This window comes from Mauremys mutica, chromosome 6 (assembly GCF_020497125.1).
Source record: "Mauremys mutica isolate MM-2020 ecotype Southern chromosome 6, ASM2049712v1, whole genome shotgun sequence".
Lineage (NCBI taxonomy): Eukaryota > Metazoa > Chordata > Testudines > Geoemydidae > Mauremys > Mauremys mutica.
The window spans coordinates 103,051,403-103,075,339 of record NC_059077.1 but is presented as its reverse complement, the minus strand read 5'-3'; the positions used below and the strand labels follow the sequence as shown (position 1 = coordinate 103,075,339).

The following is a 23,937-nucleotide window of genomic DNA, read 5'->3' as shown; positions in this document are numbered from 1 at the left end:
CTATATTTGGTGTTATTTTAGGTTTCACATAATGTTACAATTCCTGACTTAAAGTTCTCATTTTCTCTTTTTCAAAATGTCTACAATCACCCATTTTTTTCAATGAGGGTGAAGCCAAACTGCCAAGATGGCCACCATTCTCTACAAGCTTTGCAAATGGTAGCGAAATCATCCCTAATAAAGGTCACCTGTTTCCTCTGCTTTCAGTGGGATTGAAGCTGGGCTGGGCTGGGCTGTCCTATAATATATATAATAATAATAACTGGAGATATACCAATCTCCTAGAACTGGAAGGGACCCTGAAAGGTCATTGAGTCCAGCCCCCTGCCTTCACTAGCAGGACCAAGTACTGATTTTTGCCCCAGTTCCCTAAGTGGCCCCCTCAAGGATTGAACTTACAACCCTGGGTTTAGCAGGCCAATGCTCAAACCACTGAGGTATCCCTCCCTGCTCTGGTAAGATGGTTGCCAGCCTATGGTTAGACACTTGATAGGAAACTATGAGGCGACAGGGAAGGTGGCCAGTGTGAGGGAGATGTGAAAAGATGTGTGGGGGACACGAGAGTGTAAGGGGAAAGAGAAGGGGGTGCAGGAGTGCAGATAGGAAGGGAATGTCAGAGTCATGGGAATAGCAGGCGACAGAGAGAAAATGTGAGAAGTTAGATATTGTAAAGGAAAAGGGATGGAAAATGTGGCAGAATGGAAATGTCGAGGGCAAGTTGGACGAGACCATTGGGGAGCAAGGAGGGACAATGTGCGTGTGGAGGGGACTGGATGAGGCAGAGAGGGAGACAGGAAGGGGATAGTGATAATGGGAGAGGATGGAGACGGCTAGAATAGTGACAACCCCACCCCAAAGATTAGGAGAAAGTAAGTGGAGTCTGCCCCAGAGCATCCAGCAAGGGGCCCTGTACTGTTGCATGTGCATTTCAGAGATATCCTTATTCACACTTTGAGAAGGAGCAATTTCCTCCAGGTTTTTTTTCTCCTGCTGATGATAGCTCATCTCAATTGATTGGACTCTTCCAGTTGGTATGCGTACTTCCACCTTTTCATGTTCTCTGTATGTATAAATATCTCCTGTCTGTGTGTTCCATTCTGTGCATCTGAAGAAGAGACCTGTAGCCCACGAAAGCTTATGCTGAAATAAATTTGTTAGTCTCTAAGGTGCCACAATTGCGGATACAGACTAACACAGCTACTACTCTGAAACCAACTTCCTCCAGATTCTCAAAAACCAGCAAGCAATTAAAAGCCCAATTTATTATGGTTTTAAGCCAAACCCAGGATTTTTGAATTCTTGACATTGACAATGCTGCTGCAGTCTGCTGAGTCTGCTGCTGCAGTCTGCTGTCTACACTGAGAGTGGGCCACTCAGCCCGGGAGGACAGACTCCTGCTAGCGAGGCTCAAGCTAGTTTGCTAAAAATAGCAGAGTGGATGTTGCAGTTTGGGCTGCAGCTCGGGGTCTCAAGACCACCTTACCCATAGGCTTGAAAGCCCAATTCCCCACAGCTAGTTGTAGCATGCTAGCTCAAGCCTGCTAGCAGGAGTCTGTCTACCTGGGATGGGAGGCTCGCTCTCAGCTGCAGAGTACACGTAGTAGTTATCCTGACAGTTAATGGAGAATTTTAGCATCTAAATCTAGGGTGAGTCAGCAGAAGAGCCTCGGCCCTTAGAGTCCACCACTTTGTTACCACCAAGAAGAGTAATTGTGTTTTACATTATTCTAGTTATTTAAAACACCCTTCCGGCACCCTTTGTCCCTCTCAACATATGCAGAAGTGCATCAATCCCTATTAAATATGACTTATAAGATCAACAGCAGGGTTTTGTTGTAGTTTCCTCTTCCCCACTCCCACAATCAGCCCTACTATTATTGAAGTGGGAAGGGAGGCGGGGCCAAGCCATCAGGAGTTCAGCAACATCAGCAGTCATCAAACCACCTCTTTGTCCCTGTCAGAGCTCCCGCCAGCTACACCGAAGAGCAGCAGGGTTCCTACATAGCCCCTCTTCTAGTTCCATGCTTCTGTAAAAGCAGAGATGATTGGAGAGAGTGGACTCAGAATCACACAGGCCTCACCTCAAGCCCACCCTCTTCCCCAATTCATTTTTTAAATGATAATAAGAGGAGAAAAAAATCATTTTAAAGAAATCCAAGAAACATGGTGGAAACCCCCTGCTTTCGTACATTTCAAAATAGAGTAAAACAAAAGCCTAGAAAATGCAAAATAGGGAACAATCATGCAGTGGCAGGGAGATGGCTTGGATGAGCTACTAGGGCATTTTCCATCTCTAGCATCTATGAATCTGTTACTGAGGTTTTTCTTCTCTTTTTCTACAATTCGTTCCTGCATGAGGAGATGGAAGTTCTGATACAAGCTGGGATCAGCTGATTAACGTTTTTGTATCAAAACATTTCAAAATACTCATTATATTTGTTGGCATGTAGTTTTTTTCCTACATTGTGTTCAGAAATATATTTGTTAAATTTCCCTTTTGTGCTCTCTCTCTCTCTCAGTGTTAATCCTGTCATAGTTCCTGTTCCCCACCTGTCTCAGTGCTGTATCAAGCAGTTTTCTCGCCTCAAAAAGAGGGGCTTCCCCAGCTGATCCTGTATATTGTCCCCATATGGCACAGGGAAGTGTTTTCTTGGAGTCAAGTGATAAAGTTGCACTACTGTTTCCAATGGCAGCCATCCAGCACCAACATAAGGTTGAGAATTAGAGTGACAGGACTGTCTAAGTTCTGTTCAGTTGGGTTGCTGCATACAGTAGTGCATCTGGAAAGAGTTTTCTCATTGTTGTGCCCCGGGATCGCGGTCGGCCTCAAATTCCTGCAAATGTAACTAAAAAATGTTTGCATTTTAGCCACAATATCCAGCACAAATTATGCTTCTCTATTCATCTCAAGTACTGAAGAGATCCTGACCCCATCAGCAAAACCCAAACCCAGATGGTGAGAGGTTCCATTCTAATGAGAGCCACTCAGTCATCATAAACAAATGTCTCCTCAAACTTGCCATACTGTTTGTGGTATCTTTTTTTTCCGCTTCTCTAAAATGCCATTGTTTGCAGATTCAGCTCCAAGAAGCTTGTGTTGTTGAGCAATGCCCTCTAAATATTATTGTGAAGCTGGCCCATTCATTTGGGAGTGAAATTCACCCCTGGGCAGAAAGACACCACAAAGTCTACGCGCCACTTAAGTCTCAGTTAAGCTCTCAAAATAGAGTTTAAGTATCATCTGAGTGGTGCATAGGCCGGATGCCTTTTTTATTTATTTATTTATTTTTAGGGCTTTGATGTCACTGGGAAGAGTAGTCTAAGACCCTCATTTTTACACAAAGCCATTTGGTGAGCATATTAAGGAGTAGCACTCTAAAAAAAAAAAAAAAAAAGAAACCCCTCATCTCCACAGTTGTCATCCTTGAAAAATTATCTTTAGGAAAAATTCCCTTTCTCTGTAAAAATTATATACACTCTTGAGGTCACCTGGAAGAAAAACGTTAGTACAGAATCTCTTAGACCTGCCCACACAGTATTTGTACTGATGTAAGCATTTCACTTCGGAATGTGATTTTCCCCCCAAATAGTTATAATGGTAAATTCCCTAGTGTGGACACAGGTATACTGATATAAAGATGCTTTGTACCCCTTTAGCATATGCCCCTTACCATTGGAGCAGATATGGGGGAGGTTGTACCACTTTAACTATACCAGTATAGTTAGAACAGTTGTTCCACCCATGTGCAGATGAGTTCTTGGACATGTTCTTTGGTATTGGAGACTACCCTAGCAATGGGGACATCGCCTTCAAAGCAAAATACTGTCATCAATATTTTGTATGCTATTTACATGCGTGTGTTTTGGAGGGAAAGGTACTATGCACCAAATCAAACGGCCAGAAGCCAGGCTGAACGACAACAGGGTGTGGCATGCAATTCAGGAGCTCTGGAAATTAATGTCGCTGAGTCAGAGAAGTGACAGAATGCTTTAAAGGGCTGTATTGTTCCATCCATTCTTAAGTAGGCCTCTCCACTGGATTTACATTTCTTTAGGAAAATAAATCATTTGAAGATTTTTTGAGACTAATCATATGTCCTCTCACTGTATTCAGGACTGTTCACCAGAGCAAGTAGCGCACCACTGCCAGACTATTCGGGCTAGTGGGGCTATTTATAGCTGGTACGGCGCACCGGAAAGACACAGGAGGAGCAGAACGTGGGAAGGCCCCAGGCTGGCAGTTCCTCCGGTGCGGCTGTACTGTCTCCAGCCCTTCCATGCAGCTGCTTGCCTGCGTCTCCGGTCTGGGGTCTGTACAGCAGGCCCGCCGGGGGACAGGACTGGGGGCGGCACAGCCATGACGGACAAGCTGCACATCCCCCCCCCTTTAGCTGGTGTAACATACCAGTAAGAAATGAATTCTACTTGCACCACGACGGACAAGCTGCACATCCCCCCCCCTTTAGCTGGTGTAACATACCAGTAAGAAATGAATTCTACTTGCACCACTGTAGTCTGGCCATATGTAGGTAATTTTTGTGGTGTATGGAGCTTTAAGAACTGTGGTGACTATGTGTCATTACTTCAACTTTAAAGTTTTGTACATTCCGCCCATCATAGGTGCTTATATAGCCCCCCCATCACTGCAGTATCTGATCACTTCACAATTTTCAATGTATTTACCTCATATCACCCCCGTGAAGTGAGGTATATGCTATTATTTCCATTTTACAGAGGAAGAATGGAGGCACAGCAAAGCCAAGTGATTTGCCCAAGATCATAGGACCTGTGGCAGAGCACAAAATTCAATTCAGAGCTCCCAAGGCCTAGGCTAGTGCCCTGACTACTGGGCCATCATTTCCCTGTGTAGCGGGATGCAGAATTCAAAACATTTAGAAGTAATTGCAGCTGGATCTGGGTTGGAGACAGACCCCAAGGATTTAGTGAAGGCTGAATGTAGCTGGTAAATAAGGCCACACTCAGTGATTTATTTTTATTTTATGTTGTTGTTCTGATGTAGGCAATCATTGCAGTTAATTAGAATTAGTTAGTTAATTTAAAAAGGTATATTTGCCATACTAAATTATTGACGACTTGAAAAAGTCATTCACAACAGGGATGGGAAACAAAGGTTTTAATGTACTAATACAGATTCACTAAAGTGATGGCTTCTGAAAGGCCATAGAATTAGCAGAGAGAATCTTTCTTAGCAGATATTCCCATTACTGCAAAAGAGCCATCAAACCTAGAATCTGTATTAGCTAAAGTAATGCAATATACTCTACTTGGCCAAATCATATAGAGTCTGATTTTCAGAAGTGCTGAGCTCCCAAAACTTCATTAGGAGTCCCTGGTTGCTGTGGGAGCTCACAGTCTCTGGAAATCAGACCCAAAGCAGATGAAAAATATCATCCCTATACCTAGAAAAATGGAATTTTCAGTGTAGAATGATTGGTTACTGTGGCTTACAAGGACAGAAATACCAAGGAGTTGATATGTAGGATGCTGAGAGAATTACACTAATATCACTAAAGCACAGTGAAAAATGAAATGTGCAGATAAAAGTTTTTTGGTGGCCAGACTCAGACAAAGTCAATGTGAACTCTGCAATAATCACCAAAGCAAGCCACAAATTGATTCACATCATCCATAGACGTGGGAGATGCTAAGGCTTGGCAAAGACTACACATTGATTTTGCAGAGAAGAATGAGAAAATGTATTTAACAGTGGATGATGTTTATCGCAAGTGGGCAGAAGTGATATGTATGATAAACACTTCTGTCTGCTGTTCAGAGTTTGTTTTTGAGGGATTTCAGATTTACCTAAATTGAAATTTCCTAAATTGAGTGAAACACACACGAGGTCAGCTGTTTATCACCGTCAGCTGTGTCAGCAGGATACTTTGTGCAGCTACTTGAAGGGAATTAGAAATACATGAGGCTAGAATACAGTAATATTGTACTGCAAACTTTGATTGCATAAGTCAATACTGCAGGACACAATACTGAAAAACTCCAGCAGCTATTTCTTAAATGTCACTTACAAATCCAATTCAACTTGATTAGACCAGACATCGCAAAAGAACGAGATGAAACACAGCACAGAGTTAGGAAACCCACAACATAAAACTCAAGAATTTTATGCCTAAATCAAAGGGCGTTGGAATGAAATTACAGGGGAGAAAGGAAATGGGGAATAGTAATTGTTAAGAAAAGAATGAGGAACTGTGACATACGTGGTTGATGTAAATTGAGAAATATAGAACAGAAACCTCATCCAAAGCCATTGTAGACAATGAAAGTCTTTCCACTGACTTCCATTGACTTTGGCTCAAACTTATATTAGCCAGTTGGTATTAAATGGTTCAGAAAGTAGAAAGGGAATATAAATGGACAGGTAATGTCTAAGAAGGATTTTTTGGTTTTTTTTTCCGATGACAACATAGTAACTATGATAATGTAGAAATTTAATTTAAATGTGAAAGTGTTACTGTCCCTCCTCACAGACAAAATTGAATCAAAGACCTGACAGAAGAGTGGTAAGTGGCACTTTCAATAGTGTGGTGACTGTGTGTGATTACAGTGCCTTTAAAATCTGAAACATTCTGGGATGCAGAGTTCAAAAATCTTTACAGTTAGAAGCCTCTACAGCTGACATTGGACTGGAGACCAGAGGATACAGTGGGGCTGGATGTATCTTGTAAATAAGGACCCACTAAGTCAACTGAGCTCATTTTTTCACTTTATTTTTCTTATTGCTATTCTGAACCAATTAGTCATCATAGTTAAATAAAAATGGCATATTCCGTTTCAGAGGGCAAATTTTGTTTTACAGGTACTTTATTTAAGGTTTGACTGAACATCTTCCAAAGTGCTCATATTGCATATTTTTATTCTGAACTGGTGTATGATCGATGGACATACATTTCTGCCCTTGCACAATAGCCATGTTATAGCAGAAGAAATACAGAATAAACCAAAAACTTCTGTAACAACAACTGTTTTGGGATGCATTGCCAGTGCACTTGACAAAAAAACCCTTCTGTTTCATACAAATAAATGGCACCAAAAAATCTGTAAGACAAGATTCTGATACAAGAAAGAGGAAGCACCTGAGTATTTTTCATAAAACGCAGGAAATCTGTAGTCTAATTTCAAAGTGCTGCTTGCACTCTCCCAGGTTCAGACTGCAGGTATAATTGGTCTTAATCAATGCAGCAAATAGTGCAAACAGAGGGGTTTGCAACTGCCATTATATTATGTTTTGCTAACCAAAAGCAGAGTGAAAAAGGTGCATAGAGAAAATAATTGCACATTCTCCCCACACCACCACATTCTCAGTTGCTTTATTAATCTAAGATCCAGTGACCCCACGGAACAACCGATTACAACCAAGATGGTGGCATTTTTGGAGCTTTCATCCTCCATTTGGCTGTGATCCATTGGCCTTAGGAGAGGAGATAAGAATTTACATTTCTTATCAGTCACCAGATGGCTTTTAAAACCAGAGGCTGTCTGCTAGGACTTAAGTTAATGAACAAAAGTGCTTTTATGAAATACTATGTATAGTCAGATGTGGCTCTGGTTATTCAAGACAGTGGAAGAGAATATATCCCACAATATTTAAACAACTTAATCTAGCAATTGTATAACATTTATGAGTCATTTTCCATAAGCACTGTAACTACATGAACAAAAATGGATTTAAGTACAGTGTTTGTAAAGCTCTTGGAATTGTGCAGAGTTTAGGTTTAAATAGAATTTTAGTGCTTTGCAGTGGATGTTGATACAGAATTTTATGACTGGAAAATGTTTTTAAAGAGAATTAAAGCCAATAGTTTATTATATCTCTTTTTCACATAAAATATCCTGACTGTATTTTTTATAATCACTAAAAAGATGTGCAATACCTGTTTCTGGAAGACAATACCATAAATCTTGTAGTTAAGTAATAAATCTACAAAAATTTCTCATTTTGTAGAAATAATAAGCATTGTACTAGCAATTCAAAACAGGACAAAACCCTAGCAACAATTGGTGCCGTACTGAAGGCCAACAGAATGAATGAAAGAATAACAGAAACATTTTCTGATGCAGTTCCCTTCAGACAGTGTTGGTGAAATTTGTTAAGACCATATGTTAGTCATATTGAGGGAGGCATGGTTTGATTTTATGAATTTTGGAATTCTCCCAGCAAACTTTCAAACTCTGATGTCTCTCAAATTTGTTGAACTGCTCATGTAGACTGTGGGTGGAGGTTAAAGGAAAAGTAGAGGAACTGATAGCAGAAATAAAAGTTGCTTTACATTAAGTTTGCAATCACCTTCTATTAGAAACCCTACTGTTAGCTCCTTTATAAGAGTAGCAAATAAAATTGCCTTGGCATGGAAGCTACTAGGTGTACTCTGAAAGCAAAGCATAATTTTTCTGCAAAGTTTGAAGTTTAGTCAAACTCTTTTTGGATTCTGGTTATTACTCTGATTTTAAATTGTGGTCTCTGTCTCTCTAGCCAAAAAAAAGGGCTAGCAACTATACCTTCAAACTTTCCATATACTTACATTTCCTTAAAATGTGTGTGTAAACTAGATTTGAAACCAAGTTGGAACTAAACACAAGTTATTCATGACTATTTCATTTACTTGTAACAATTACAGACTTCCCTTAGCAGTTTGCTCTCTAATGGCTAGTTGTATCTCAAAAAGAGAACATAGGCTTCTTCCATTCTTTACCCATGTAATAGAGGTTTCCCCTTAGCTTAAGTAGAGACCCATGTGTTTTTAGACTGTAGTGGTGAGATTCTGGAATTCCAAGGACAAAATAAAATGGAAAAAAGTAGCCTCCATGCCTGCAGATCTTCCATATGCCAGCAGCCACTGAGCCTGGTTCTGCATGGACTACACTTCTGATATAAGCTTCTGAAATCTGTACACATTTTCAAATTAGATTAAGACTAAAAAGTGTGTGTAAAAGTAGGAAAAATAAACACATTTTTCCTTTACTACTGAAGGATATTCAACTAACAAATGCTTTTTATGGTGAAAATCAAATGTATCAAAAAGCATTTTTAATCATCCTTTATTGGTATTTCTTTGAACATTTTTGCATCAAAACACTCCAGGTCGAGAACTATTGTGTAATAATTCATGCCTAAACACTGCAATGGTGTTTGGCTTTCAGCTCTGTGCTGAATAGAACATCAGGAAATATGGCTCATAATTCACTTCTTGTTGCTGAATTTACTTCCATATCATGGTAACAACTTTTGCATCAGCAAATGTGATCCCAATAAAATGACATAAAATGTTACAACCATTTCTATTATATGCATAGAAAGATGGTAAGATGATAATATTCCTATCGTTAAACTACAGAAAAAAATTCCAAAAGTAAATGCTGATTGAGCGAGGTTAACTTATCTTGTGCATCCTATGCTGCTGTATATGTTAATAAAGTTATGTGTGTTCTTTACATTCAGTAATGGGAAAAGGAATAGAAAATATGACATGCATACAGCGTGGCTGCACTAACGTTGCCAGAGCAACCCAAATTTGGGGAATTTCCTGACTTTTGAGCACTTGAGCTCACAACCTTATCATTATATTCCCTACTCCAGCCCTTCATCTCTCCCCAATTTATCACCTAGAGTTTTTTCTCTCTGCCGCTGAAATACAGAAAATCTGGAGGTAATCAGTTTCCACATCTTGCATAAGAGCCATAACCTCTTGCTTCATTGTTATTTGCTGGTTCAGTTTGCACACCTCCGCTGCCTTTTCCTACAGAGCTTTCACATTTCTTTCTTTGCAGCTAGTCTCCATACACAGCTATTGTATCAAGCTTTACTGACAGAACCTGTCCATCCTTTGAATCAGAAACTGCACAAGTAGGATCCAATCCTGCAGCCCTTTATCGAATAAAGCTGGTGGAAGAGGCCATTAACTAGTTTCCCGTGCATATGCCACTCACATCTCCAAGTCCCACTTGCCTCTGTGCATGGATGTGCAGGGAACCCTCTCACAGCTGAGCACATCATGGAGATGGTGTGCATCACTCTCCACAACCTTGCCCTAGCGCCATTATGGGAGGCAACCCCAGATCTGTAAAGGCAGGACTTGCCCTGAGGGGCACAACTGTAGTCCTAAGGAAACATTCTACTGGACAGGCTCTATATGTAAGTTTCAACCTATTATATTTTGGTTAGGTGTTAAACCATTTCATTTTAAAACATGCAAAAAGCACTTCATCAGTGGAGACTATGGTCTATGCCAGGCTTCAAGCTTCAGGCTATTTTGCTATAGTCCTGGCTAAAGTGTGGTTAGGATATCTTCACATGAAAGCAAGAATATATTTTCACCCTTCCCACAGTCCAGAATGGCTGAAGAGATACTGCTCAATTTTTTTTTTAATTCAGCTTAGAGCAGACACAAAACCTGGACAATTTCAGTGCAAAAGACAAATGTTCCAGAAAGTTATGAACATGTGAAAACAGACAGTTGTAAGAGAAGTCGTTTTGCAACGTTACGCTTTATAGAGTACATGAGGGTGTGTGGAGTGGGGAGTCAGACAAGGATTTTGTCTTTAATCCTGCATGTGGGGAGACCCCTGCCCTGATTTCAGTGGGGCTCTGCACAGAATCAGTTTCAGAATCAGTTCCAGAATCACCACAGACCAACATATGTTCTTGCAGGCTTGGGACCTCTGTTGGCATTCATGTGGTATGGCTATTATCCGTGACCAATCAAGTTATGAGGGCCATTCCAAATGCGTGGCTAATTTTACTTTATATGATTATGCTCCATCGCATGTTTTGTTTAAGTACTAATTTAGAGAAAAGTATTTATAGGAAATTCTTCTGAATATTTTAATGGTGTTTTATTTTCATATTCCTGTGCCTGTAAAACCAAGCTTCCATATTTAAAGCCTGGGGGGTGCCAGAAAAAGTGAATCTATTTTTGATCTTTTTATACGTTTTAAAAATTGCTTTTCTGTATACCATTGGCTTGATTTTAAACATCAGTATCTCGTGAAACACCAACCAACAAATGCTACATAGTCACGGAGCGTGTCACTCACCGGACTGGCGCCTCCTCCAGGTTGCTCTGGGGATTAGCTTGAGGTCGACACCCCTGTCTGCAATCTACACACCATCACTCCTTCTCTGCAGTCTACCAGCAGCCCTTCTCACAGCATCAGGATCCTCAGTGTCCTCTGCGAGGCTCAGTCCTGTGGCCACGTCACTTTCCGTGTTCCCTCCTTCTGGGGGAGGTTTAGCTCCTCAGTAATCCAGCCACTTCTGCAGTGGGGAGTGGGCGCCTTTCTTCTTTCGTCTTTAAATAAGGAAAAGCTGACTGACTAAACCCCAAAATATCCCTGAGAGGGCAGAGAGAAAGAAAAGCCAATGAGGAAAACATTGAGGACAATCCGAGCTTGCTGCACTTCAGTAGCTAGAAGAAAGTGGAGAGCTTGGTGCATCTTTGGTGGCTAGAAGGAGGGAAATGGCTGTTGGATCACTTCCTCTTTTATACCCTCAGATTCCTCTACAAAGAGAGGTTAAGGGATGGACAAGTATCCCCATCAGATGTTGCTTTTTAAGAGATTTCATGGCTTGATGCCAGGGCGTGCCAATTCCATAAGTTGAAAATCCAGAGGCAACACTCTCAAACAACCACATTATTAGAACCCTCACATTGGGGGCAACTCCACTCTCTACCCTGTACCCCATGTACTATGACTATATTGATTGCATACAATACATGTACACACACACAGTACATACCTATAGTAGCTATGTGTGTAATACACACAAGGTAATACTCCTTAAAGAATTACCAAAGTACAAAGATTGCTAAACTGGTGGGGTTTTGGGTAATTTTAGTAGTACAAGAATAACTTTCTGGAATCTGAACAAATAAAGGGACGGCTTTTCTGCCCCATCCTCATGCACGTTCGAACTTGAACACATCTGCCACCCCAGTTTTTCTTTAAAAAAAACCTGTTTTAAATCCTGCAGGTGTGACTCATGGGGATAGAACATCTGTGATTCACAGGAGAAAATAGAGAGGAATATATGCAAAGCTAGCAGATGATATCAGCTGCTAGCATGTAACAACCATTGCACTGCTTTGCAAAGCTTCACAAATTCACAAATTATAAATATGCAGCTTAGAGACCAGTAAATTTTTCCAGCTGCACATTCCTAGCTTCTGCAATCTAATCTGGACATTTGCTAACTGCACATACTGTTTCCTATACATTGAGAATTATTCTACAGTCTACCAGCATGTTCTTCATTTACTGTTTGATATGATCTCCCAACCAGAGAGAATTCTTTGGTATTTAGACAAGAGAGTGCCAATAGTCTTCCTTATCAAAAAGATTTTAAAATTAAATTTAAAAAGATTAACAAGCTTTGATAGTGTTACCTATATTGTAAAACAAACTGTAAATTACTGTACAAGAGCCAAAAATCGGCTGTTGGTTACACCCATGCAATCTTTTAGCATATTCAACATTTCTAACTCAGCCAAAAATCATGTTGGTGTCAATGGGACAGAGCCTGAAGCCCTTCCTCGGGCAAAATGGCTATTAATTTTATTGTGTTCTGCTTGAAGAATGCTGCAAAATGTCCTCATGTATCTCTCATTAAGTGATATGCCCAACATTTAGACACCTATACAAAATGATCTGATCTTCAGAAGTACTGAGTACCCACAACTGCCACTGAAGTTAATGTTAAGCACTTTTTGAAAAATCTGGTCACTTTTATTTAGGTTTCCACGTTTTAGTGTTAGGATGAGATTATCAAAATAACCTAACTGATTTAAGAGTACAAGTTCCACTGAAAGTCAGTGGGATTTGTGCCTCTATAGCACTTAATTGCTTTGGAAAATCCCACCCTTAAACATTTAACTTTAGATCTTCATTTTTGAAGTGCTTGGCCTATAATAACCTACAGTGATAAACATTTAAAAAGTCAACAGTGGCCTCCAAGATACCACAATTATTCTTTTTTTATATAGATATAAAATTAAGGAATATTGCAGTGCCCAAGATATTACAGTGTGATAACTTCTGGTAACTGCTGGTAAATGATGAGTTTTTGATGGTAACCGTTACATCAATAATCAGACTTTCAGAACTGATTACGTATATTTCATGCCCTGTAGAGTGCTGCTGTAAATATATTGGACATTAATATTTAATCCTCAGTTTCTTTTTTTCCTTGCAGCTTAATTTAAGTAATAGAAAATATACAAATGGTGTTGAAAACCTGAAAACCTAACTTCCGGTAACTTTATATCTGTAACAGAACTGAGTATCTAGGAAATAATCCTAATTTAAAAAGAGATATTAAAAGATTGTCATTTAAAAAAAAATCTTTTCTGTAAGTGGATATAATTCTACTGGAGCCAGATGAACTTGGCCTTTAAAGCACTACATGGTTAATTATCTATTTTCTTAGCTCCTATTTTATCATTTTATGGAATTCAGGAAAAAGTGTCTTGCAATTATTATGCATGAAAGCCAAAGCTCCTTTTTTGTAATAAAATAGCAAATCTTAGTTTTTTTCTGCACCAAACTGTATTAACCACCCTACTTCTGAATTATGCATAATCTTTGGATGGGACGATATCAAGGAAGCCTACAAGAATTATACTGCTAAGAGGTCCCACTGAAGAGAGAAAAGACACCCTTTTGGGAAAGATGAAGGGCGCTGCAGTACCATGTGCTTCAGTTTTTGTGGTAGCTAGCCACAAAATACAAAAATGTTCAGCAAGCTTTCCCAGCCTTTTTCATCTGAATACAGCCACATCTCTCCATTCTTTGCAAATTACGCACAAATTCTTAGGCTTAGGCAGCCACTGATGTGGCAAAATATAAATGACTCCAAGTGCTGATTTCAGGTGGCAGAAAATGACTGCTACTGAAAGCTGACTAATTTACCATCAATTTTCTGTAATAAATTGAAGTCTGCTGCTTATCTGTGGTAGCATACATAGTACTTTGACTTTAGCTTAACTCTTAACATATTTCTTCAGATGACACCTCCTGTTGGGGAATCTGTGGATCTTCTGCACACATCCATTTGGTAATGGAAATTGGCAATGTAGCATATGAAGGCCATTGGGGCTACTCACATGCTTAAAGTTATGCCTGTGATTAAGTAGTTTTCGGCTAGAATGCTCAGAATAGGTAGTTTCATGGAATTCAATGGAATTATCCATGTGACTAACTGTTCCCCAGTGTGAATAAGGGGTTTGCAATAGTGCACATTGTACTATAATTACAGTGTAACACTGACATGCAATATGAATCCCAAAATAAATCAATGTTGCTTCATGAAAAATCAATAGTAACGGATAACTTTTATAATGTCAATATTGATAGTATTATACATTTGTTTTAATGTGGTGAACTAATTCAGACTATTCTGAGAAGGCATACATGCTCCGACAGTTCTGATGCTACTCCATCTTTGTGTTTATTCAAAACTACATTCATTCTGCTTTAAGTTTAGGAAGTTTTAAGGGCTTGTCTGCATGGTGCAGCAGTGTGCCTAGAGGGTTGTGAATTCTAAAATGCACCAACATACTGTGCACTGACAGCCCAGTAAACCTTATGGGCACACATTAGAAGCTCCCTAGTATGAACAAACATGTTGGTGCACTTTAGAATTCATGTCCTTCTGGGGCGTATTGCCACACCATCTAGACAAGCTCTTAGTTTATAAAATCAATGGCTCCCATTTGTCTCTACTTAATGTAGGAGTTGGACCATAGCAGTCATCTGAAATCCAACCTTTCCTCGCTCTAAAAATCCTCCTCTGCTTTTTTTTGACCCACACACCATGAATTACAAGAAGCTCCACATTAGCATATGATAAGGCTGTGAAAGTTTTAAACAGATTACTTTCACTAACACTAATAAAACCTGTGTGTGCTAATCAAGAAAAAATATATACCTCCTAGCTGTGAGCATCCCAAGAATGCATCTCCTCTGATTGAGGTGAACACTTGAAATATTTCTGCTATCACTTGCAGTCAAAAGAAAACCTTCCAGAACAGGGATATGTTCCCACTCTACGTTGCTATTTATTAAGCAGTCCTAGCAAGATGCATTATACCAACTTTTGTTATGGTTATTGTATTTGTAACAGTTTTATATCATCATACTAACTCAAAATTGTTTGGGTTGTAGTTTTTTCTGTCTGCTTAAAATATTTTAAATATGAGTCAAACAGATCATAGGTACTGTGCAATTTGGGCATAAAGAAAAACAGTTCAACTGAGGAAAAAAATCCCAGTGCAGAGCTGAAGTGGAGTCCCAATGCCAGTGGTCTCCCAGGAAACAGAAATGACAGTTTTTTGGGTTAGGAGTCTCCCACAGCATTGACACTGATGGGTGAATTTCACCCAAGATGTACATTTCAATTCTGAAATTGCACCCTTCATTGACATTAATTACGCTCTTAATATGGGCCCAAGTGTTATTTGGGAAGCTTTAAAAACCACATGTAATATGTAGTGGCTAAAAGTGCGGTTATGGTTAGAAAATGACTATGTGAAACTGCCATCTTTTAAGTCAACAGATTTTCTCACTGTGAGCATTCTGACTCGTACTGCTTTGTGTTCTGATCACAGTATATTTTTACTGCTTTTTTACTATTGTTAAATCCTGCCAAGCCAATCCAGGTTTGGGAAAGTGAGCTGGATTCTAGCTAATTCATCATTTGCAGAATGCTTAATTTAGTTTCAACTGCAAAATGCATTATTCAGCTGCATGAATAAACTAGAGAAAACACCGAGTGACTTTCAGATCCCAGGTTGACTTTCCAGAGATGAAAGTTAGGGGCAAAATTGTTTTAAATTGAGCAAATTTGATCCGAAAGTCAACAAGGAACTGATATGGAAGCCAATATAGAATCTTTGCAAAGTTTAACTGCACTTTACATTTTTATGATGTTATCAGCTCTTACAGAAGAAAGACAGAACACTACAATTTGAAGTCTTAGCATGTAAGAATTGATATTAGGACGCCATGGAACAGGCACTGTACTCTTCTACTGACACTGTGTGATCTTGGGCAAGTCACTTAAGGTATCCCAAGGTGAGCACACACAAAATTTCTAATCACACTTGAAAATGTTGGCCTTGAACTCTGTACACCTCAGTTTCCCATCTGTAAAACAGATGATCTCTTTGTCCTTTGTAAAGTGCTTATGAACAAAATAAGCAACATACACTGACCTTAAACATTTCTTTTTAGTTTTAAAGACATTACAGCTTTCAGACCCATTTGCTGTACTTAAAGCGGAGAATACTGCTAGAAGCAGTGAGATCTCCAGAAGCAGAAAGAACTTTTTAAGCACACCTACTGTAAGTGCTAACTATATAAAGGTGAGTAAAACAGGCTGGTTTTCAATACAAGATGCATCACATCATTTTAGATTCTGTAAGCATACATTCTGCTGATCTGGGATCTTTAACAGTTTGTTAATTTAAACAATTTTTTAAAAGTTTTGGGTCACCTTTATAACAGAACTCCACCCTTAGGAAACCTTAATACATGAATGCATATACAGTTGTTGACCCAAAAGAGGCAAACATTTGCCTTGTTCTGATATTGACTTTAATACGATAAGGTGAGATGTTTCCCTGTTCCTACAATGAAACATTGTGGCAAGGTGACCTCAGTGCTCTACTGTAAATGTTTACATTTAGAAACTGCTAGAGCTGTGTTAATTCTGCAAAACATTTTCTGCGAATAGTATCAGATCATATGTTAAAAGAAATTCACCTCAGCTATACTCATGCCCCTTTTGTGTGTGTTATCCATGTGACTGAGTTTTACTGGCACTACTGTTCAGAGAAAGTGAATTTCAGCGTTGCCTGCATATCTACTTACACAACAGGAATTTTAAATTTATAAGCAATGTGCATGAGTATTCATACTTATTCAAGTGTTTCTGTATACATCCGATTAATAAGGAAGCCAACAGAGTAGTGCAGAAGGAAAGCCATTCTTGCAAGATTGCTTCTGTAGATCAGGTTTCTCCATAGAAAGGGGCAATCAGGCCCTATGGGTGTGTAAAGTATATAAACACTACCAACTTTCCAGTCTGCCAGCCAAAAGAGGCCTAAGATGGTGTATATAGATCTACAGCATCCAAATGATTAATTATTGCTTGAAAGAACAGAAATTCTGAGTTAATGAAACTGCTACAACAGCTCATCAAACTGTTACACTAAGTTACTGCAGAGGTCTTTTAAGGGTATGCAACTCCGTGTACAGGAGTTTAGTTGCCTGTGTTTCCCATTGATATCAGTGGGGTATCACTCAACAAAACAGTGATTACCAAGGGTTAATGATTCAAACAGTGCTTTGATGGATTTCACTTTGAATTTGCCTTGCTTTTGTCAAATGGAATTACATTCTTGTTGCATATTTATTTTACTCCTGAAATACTAATCTATGCCTACCCTGACCACATATTGGGCCAAATGTATTCCTGGTGTAACTTCACTGGTGTCATTGAGGTTACATCAGAATTTGGCTTATTGGATTTAGGTAGAAGATTAATGTCTTAAATGTCCTCTCTCGAAAAAATATGCAAAAAAAAATCATCTCATCTGTCAAAATCAGTAAAAATATAATTCCTCTGGTTATTTTTGTGAGTTCTCCAACAATGAAAGCATTTCTGTGCTGGCTAATTTTTTTTCCCAATCACATAAAAAAGCCATATGCAATAAAACCTTCATTTCAATGCAAAAATCTGTTTTCCCAACAAAGATAGAAAAGCAATTTTTTTCTTGTGAAAATTCTCAGTTTGGCTAGTGGCTGGTACATAAAACAAAAAAAATTTGCAAAAGACCTAACTTGCAAAAGCATGTGAATCAAACATTGGTCACTTTGCACAGCTCTAATCTCTCAACACTGCTGTGCTCAGATTTCAAACTCCATTGTAGTCAAATATTACCTCCCCTGCACACATACTGCATGTGCCTCTCCGTAAAACAAAGTAATTGGCTTCTAAAGCAAAGCCATTTTGAGTGAGAGTCAAATGTACATGTGGTCAAATTTTAGCATGTTTTGTACCTTTGAAAGCTGTGTCAGAAATTATGCTATCAAAAGACAAAAAGGGGTAATGAGCAGACCTCAGTTTGTGAAGCACAGAATGACACGTTCATTTAGTTTATGAAAAAAGAGGAAAAAGTGTTCTCTGGCAGATAGAACCCCGTGAACCTCCTTAATACCATATAGCAAGAGTACAGAGCATGCCATATGAGCCTCACTGGGGAAATTCAAATAAGGAGCTCTAGCAGTGTAACGTGATTTGGCAGGAGCTGGATATGAATGCGGTTGTGAGGTCCCCACAAGCAACATATGCTTTTACTAAGCTGCAGTATTCCTTTCTTTCACAGTCTGAGCTTTTAAACCATTACTTTATATTTTCTAAAATTATATAGTTCTAAGCCAAACCAAAGTTGTTAACTCTGGATAAAACCATCATATTATGAAATTAGAGTTCATCCTGAGGAAGATAGAAAAAGAGGATATTTAAATCTGACCTCTAGAAAAAAAGGGAAGAAGGAGAAAAGTAAGATGGGGCGGGGGGAGAGGGAGAAACAGACGTCTGCTTATGATTATGAGGTGAACTTTGAACTTTTCCTATTGTTCTGGCCAAGGATTTTTGAAAGTTAATGGGAAAAAAATCTGCTAAGGTATTTTAAAGGGTGTACTGGAATATACAATCCTTTTCCTTACTTTGTGGTTGAGAATAATGTGCATTTAAAAATTATAAGAAAAAAATTCCTTCCAGATATAACTCTTTTGAAACATGTCTCAAAACAACAGTTGCCCGTCTGGAATTTGAAAACAAAGAACGTTCTTTAATCTCTTCAGCTTCCCACCTGATGAGTGGGATGACGGTACCATCCGGTGAAGTTCAGACATGTCCTCAAATTGGTCTACATTTTTTCATTTCCTGTTTTCTTCATCAGGTGGAAGCTGACAGCCTTTCCTTTTTAAAATAAGATTAATTTTAACCGTGTAAATAATATCAGCTCTTAGGTTTTTTATTCATACTCGCTCAGAAACATGCCACGACAGGAAAGGCCTCTTTAAAGGACAAGCTGCTAGTATTACTGCAAAACCAGCAGAACAGCAACACTACCTCCATTTTCCTTTCTACTGAAAATATCAACCACAGCTTTTATTCTTTAGCAGAGGGATAATATGTTGAAATGATGTATCCCAGTCTGATCACTTGAAATTAAGACTGTTTCAGGAATAAGTGTCATAGGTCTTAAATGATGATTTGGGGCAGGTTTGGACATAGGATAAGCAGGCAACCCCCAGAATGGACTGGGACCAGTGTGTCCCTATGGCACCTGTACAGTCTTGCACTCACTGTGGTCACTAACCCACTGGCCAGTCCTGGATCACTTTTCTCTGGCTGTGGAGTTTATGCCTGCTAGTCCCTTCCTGGCCCTGAAAGAAATGCCCGTTTCTGCTCAGTCATGTGTGGCAGGTGATTTGGGTCTCAAAGGCACTCCTGAGTCCTTTGTATTGTTTGTTTCGGCACCTCTTCTGACACATTGCCAAACCCGGTCCCACTGATTCTAGAGGGCATTTAGGAACTGTAGACAACTAAGCAGAAATAGGGACATATTTTAGAAAAAAATAATGACAGATATGGGACTAGGTAGTTTGGTAGGAGGAAAGGAGCAGGCAGTGATGTAAGAAGAGCATCAGATTCAGACTTTGCCTAGGATGTTGATACACTTATGGGCAGCCCCAAGTGGAATCTAAATAAAAACAGAAAACTTCCATATGGTAGCATTCTGCACAGTCTCACACTGTCGTTCTTTTGAAATGAAAGAGAAGTCAGACACTATGAGGACAATATGACTGAATCTTGATGTATCCAGTATCTGCTAGCATAACCATGGTAATGTTCTTACAAAGAAGGGACTGGCGTAAGCAATGATATGGCAGATAGCATCCCCCTCATGAATACAAGCTCCTCATCATCACACAAGGGTGAGAGATAACCACTTCTGTGTGAATTTAGTTATGTTTAGTCAATTAGAATACTACCCATGTACAGATGAACCAGCTGTTTCCCCAACTGGACATAAGATCAAAGAGAAAGATCTAGATAATGATTACAAAGCCTGTAGGTTTGAGACACTGGGAATAGAACTTTTTTGATAGGAAGGAGTTGTCTATACACAAATCATTTTAAAGGGGCTGTCACCAGTACACAGAGAACTATTACATACAAGAAGTCCATCCCAGTGCCCTAGTCAGCACTGAATTTGGAGAATCACTGTGAAGCACAACCGTCTGAAAAGCCACCAAAGGTCACACTTTGCCCTCCATTCACCATTCATAATAATGGAGGTGTTAACATCCAACTCTATTGCGACCACCTAGATGCTTCATTTTTAAAAATCCCCAGAACAAACACCCAACTGGAGTCTTGGCAGTTCAATCTTAATAACCATGAGGGTCCAGTTTGTGCATTTGATTAAAAGCCCATGATGGACAACACACAAACTATGTGTTTGTATTTCCATATATATAACCAGATAAAGGCCTAAATATAAAAACCTGTACCTGAACACTCCTAAATGTTGGGAAACTTCCACATCTGGATCCAAGCTGGCCTCTTTCTCTACAATGAGCCTAAGCAAGACCTTGAATCCAAAACCCCCCAGCTTTGGGAAAGTTCAGATCTTGAGTTCAAAACTGGCAGCTTATATTCATCTCCATTTACAATGTGCATACCTATTAGATAGCCTGTGGGTGCAGTTATCACTTTAAAAACAAAATTAATTAACACGGATGCAATGAACTGCCAACAATTAACAGTGAACAACAATCCCCAAATTAAATGCCAACAACCACTAAGAATGGGGGGGAGTGAAAACTACAACCAACAAGTCATTTAGACATGAGACACCTCCCCTGAAAACTCATGCTTTGCTTAACAGCTGGGGAAATAAATGGGTCTTGCACTGTGCCCTCACAGTCAGCTAACTCAGGGAAATGATGTGTTATGGAAGCAGACGATTCAAATAAATAAATCGTCAAAAACCCTATCTGTAAAATTTTGAGCTGCTGCTTCTAAGCCTTTAAGTTTAATAGTTATTAGTTCAGCTGATGTGCAGGTTAGCTGACCCAACCCTGCCCTCCTTATACAGGCAAATGGTAAAACAGAAGTGGATATTGTCTCTCTACACATTTTTAATTCCTTCTACGGATGTGGGTTGCTCCCTAGTTACTGGTCAGGGATATTAGAAGAGGGACAGATTAACTCAAACATGATTAGAGACCAAGATTTTCCCTGCATTGTCCTCAATAACCATAGCTAGTGAAGAAAAATGTACAGAGAATACAATCAGAGCTGAGGCTGCAGACTAGCCTCTTTAATCTGATACATAGCTGAAATTGTTCAAGAGCAGTTCATCCATGGGAAAATATAGCTCCTGTAACACTGCCAAGCTCAGTAAAACCAGCGCAATGAGCTATACAGCAAGTTGTAGATTTGCACATTGAAAGGGCAGTATTGAAGTATTTTGCATATTGTTTTTCCCTCCATTGCTTGTAATGTCCTGTAATAATATCTCTTGCTTTTTATTGTCATATCCTTTTTACATAACATATCCATTATAAATTCCACATGGAAAATGTACAGTAAATGCTTTTTTTTTATTTTTACTGCCTTCTTTATCAGTCAGAATCATCATGTTGATTTCGACAACAGTATGGAAATAGCATGTTAATTAACTGGTCCAGTGGTCTGAGCCCGATACTGGGGATCATATGAGCAGAGTACTATTCCTAGCTTTAAAGACTGTTTCACTGTGTGACCTTGGGCAAACCACAAACTCAGCTAAATGAGTTTCCCCATCTATAAAATGGGTTGATACGACTTACCTACGTCACAGGGGTGTTGTAAGGTTTAATTCAATAATGCTTATCAAGTGTTTTGAGATTCTCAGCTAGAAGGGGTGTAGACGTATTGCAGATAACTGCTGCAAAGACCAAAGTAGCTTGCTTGACAATTAGGGAGTGTAGTTTGTTTTTCATTTTCTGTTTTTTAATTTGCATGTTTTTATAAACTACATTTGGAATCAGAGAACATTCCCCACCAGATTGGGCATTGTATAAGACACTGTAGGACTTCCTTTGCCTCCAAAAAATTCCTTGCAGCACTCATACCAAAGTTTCTGAGATAAAATTAACAACAGTGTGTCCAATATTATTCACTTTGAACATTTATCTGACAAATTTCTGCAATTGTTTAATTACTCAGCCAACTCTTCACAATATGCAACTCACTAATTTTGATCAGTTTTCCCTTTCCTGCCCTTTCTAGCTTCCTATATTAACATGAGGTCTGTGAAGATATATATACAACTCCACCCCGATATAACACTGCCCTCGGGAGCCAAAAAATCTTACCGCGTTATAGGTGAAACTGCATTATATCAAACTTGCTTTGATCCACCAGAGTGCGCAGCCCCGCCCCCCCAGAGCGTTGCTTTACCGCATTATATCCGAATTCATGTTATATTGGGTCGCGTTATATCAGGGTAGAGGTATATATATTTTTTTAAATCTGTAGCAGGAGAGTGGGTGGGGAAGATTCTGGGCCAAAGCTCTAGAGTGAAGCAGAGAGAGAGGTAGAGTAGATTTATGAAGAATCTATTTTTCTTATTCTCATAAAGTTCTTTGTTTGGTGTTAGATCAAAGCAATTCTTTCTATGATTCTTTACTATTGTTATATGGCAGCTTTCTCTTCCCTTCCTCTTGCACAAAACTGGCAAGCCTTTCCAGGATTCAATTCTTGAGATGAAGAATACTGCAGAAATGAATTATTGTGTAACTCAAACGAGAGACATATTATATTTTTTTCATGTAAATTATGCAAGACAAAAAATGAGATCAAAATACCTCCTTCACCAGACACAAGGCATACAATGGTAGTCTGTTTTACAGTGCTGCCAGGCAGTGGTATACTTACATAATATTTTTGTTCATGGATTTTTGGAGCAATAATGAAGTAGTTATTTCCTAATTCAGAACAGAGTAGCATCTACATACTACATATGTCTGGTTAAAAAGCTGAACAAAATGGTTGATAGTGTGGAGTTTAAATGACATTTTTTCCTCTCAGTTGTGTTCTGTTTACAAGTTAGCAAATAACTCTCTTAACTTCCAACATTGTAGGTTTGACCTGAGATCTGAAAGGCAAGCTGATCGCAGTAGCTACATTACTAGTAACAAAGACTCTGAAGTCAAACTTAGCTAACAATTGTTCATCATTCGAGAGGCAGAATAGAATCCAACTCCCTCTCTTCCAGACCCCAGTGCTTGACTTCAATGGGACTTACGTGTTTTGCTTAATAGAGATGGACTTAAGTACATGCATAAAGTGCTTTGCTGAACCAGGGCCCCGTAGCATTATTGGTTTTAACGGGAGCAAAGCCATTTTTGATTAACAGAGCAAGCATATATGACTGCAAGACATACAGGCAGTACACAGAGATTTAGATTTTACAGTCTTTTTTTTTTTTTTTACTCCAACCACTCTTTAATCAAAAAGAACAATGGTCACCTTCTTTGTACTACTTCAGACCATAAAGCGACACAATGGGAGGAGAAAGAAAAGCTATTCTACTACTAGAGGTGAAACCACTGACAACCACAGCGAGGGGGAAAGTAGCAGGACACAGGCAATAGAATGACACTAAGGAATTTCTTAAGGTTTGTGTCACGGCTGGGTCATAGGTGGCCAGACTTAGTAATCAGAGCCAGAGTCTGTGGTTACAAGACAGGAGTCAGGACACCAGGAGGTCAGAAACAGAAGACAAACTGGAGGTCAGAACCATGAATCAGATGCCAGGAAATCAAGTCAGGGGAGCGGGA

General features: G+C 39.2%; 1 long non-coding RNA gene across 1 annotated transcript in view; it reads right to left on the bottom strand.

Annotated features, from left to right (window-relative positions):
- Positions 1-11,076: 11,076 nt before the first annotated feature.
- The window catches only part of LOC123372479, a 103,528-nt gene continuing 90,667 nt past the window's right edge, over positions 11,077-23,937 (bottom strand). The window contains exon 3 of the long non-coding RNA XR_006580309.1: positions 11,077-11,367. This is a non-coding gene — a long non-coding RNA (uncharacterized LOC123372479). The remainder of the gene's footprint in view (positions 11,368-23,937) is intronic.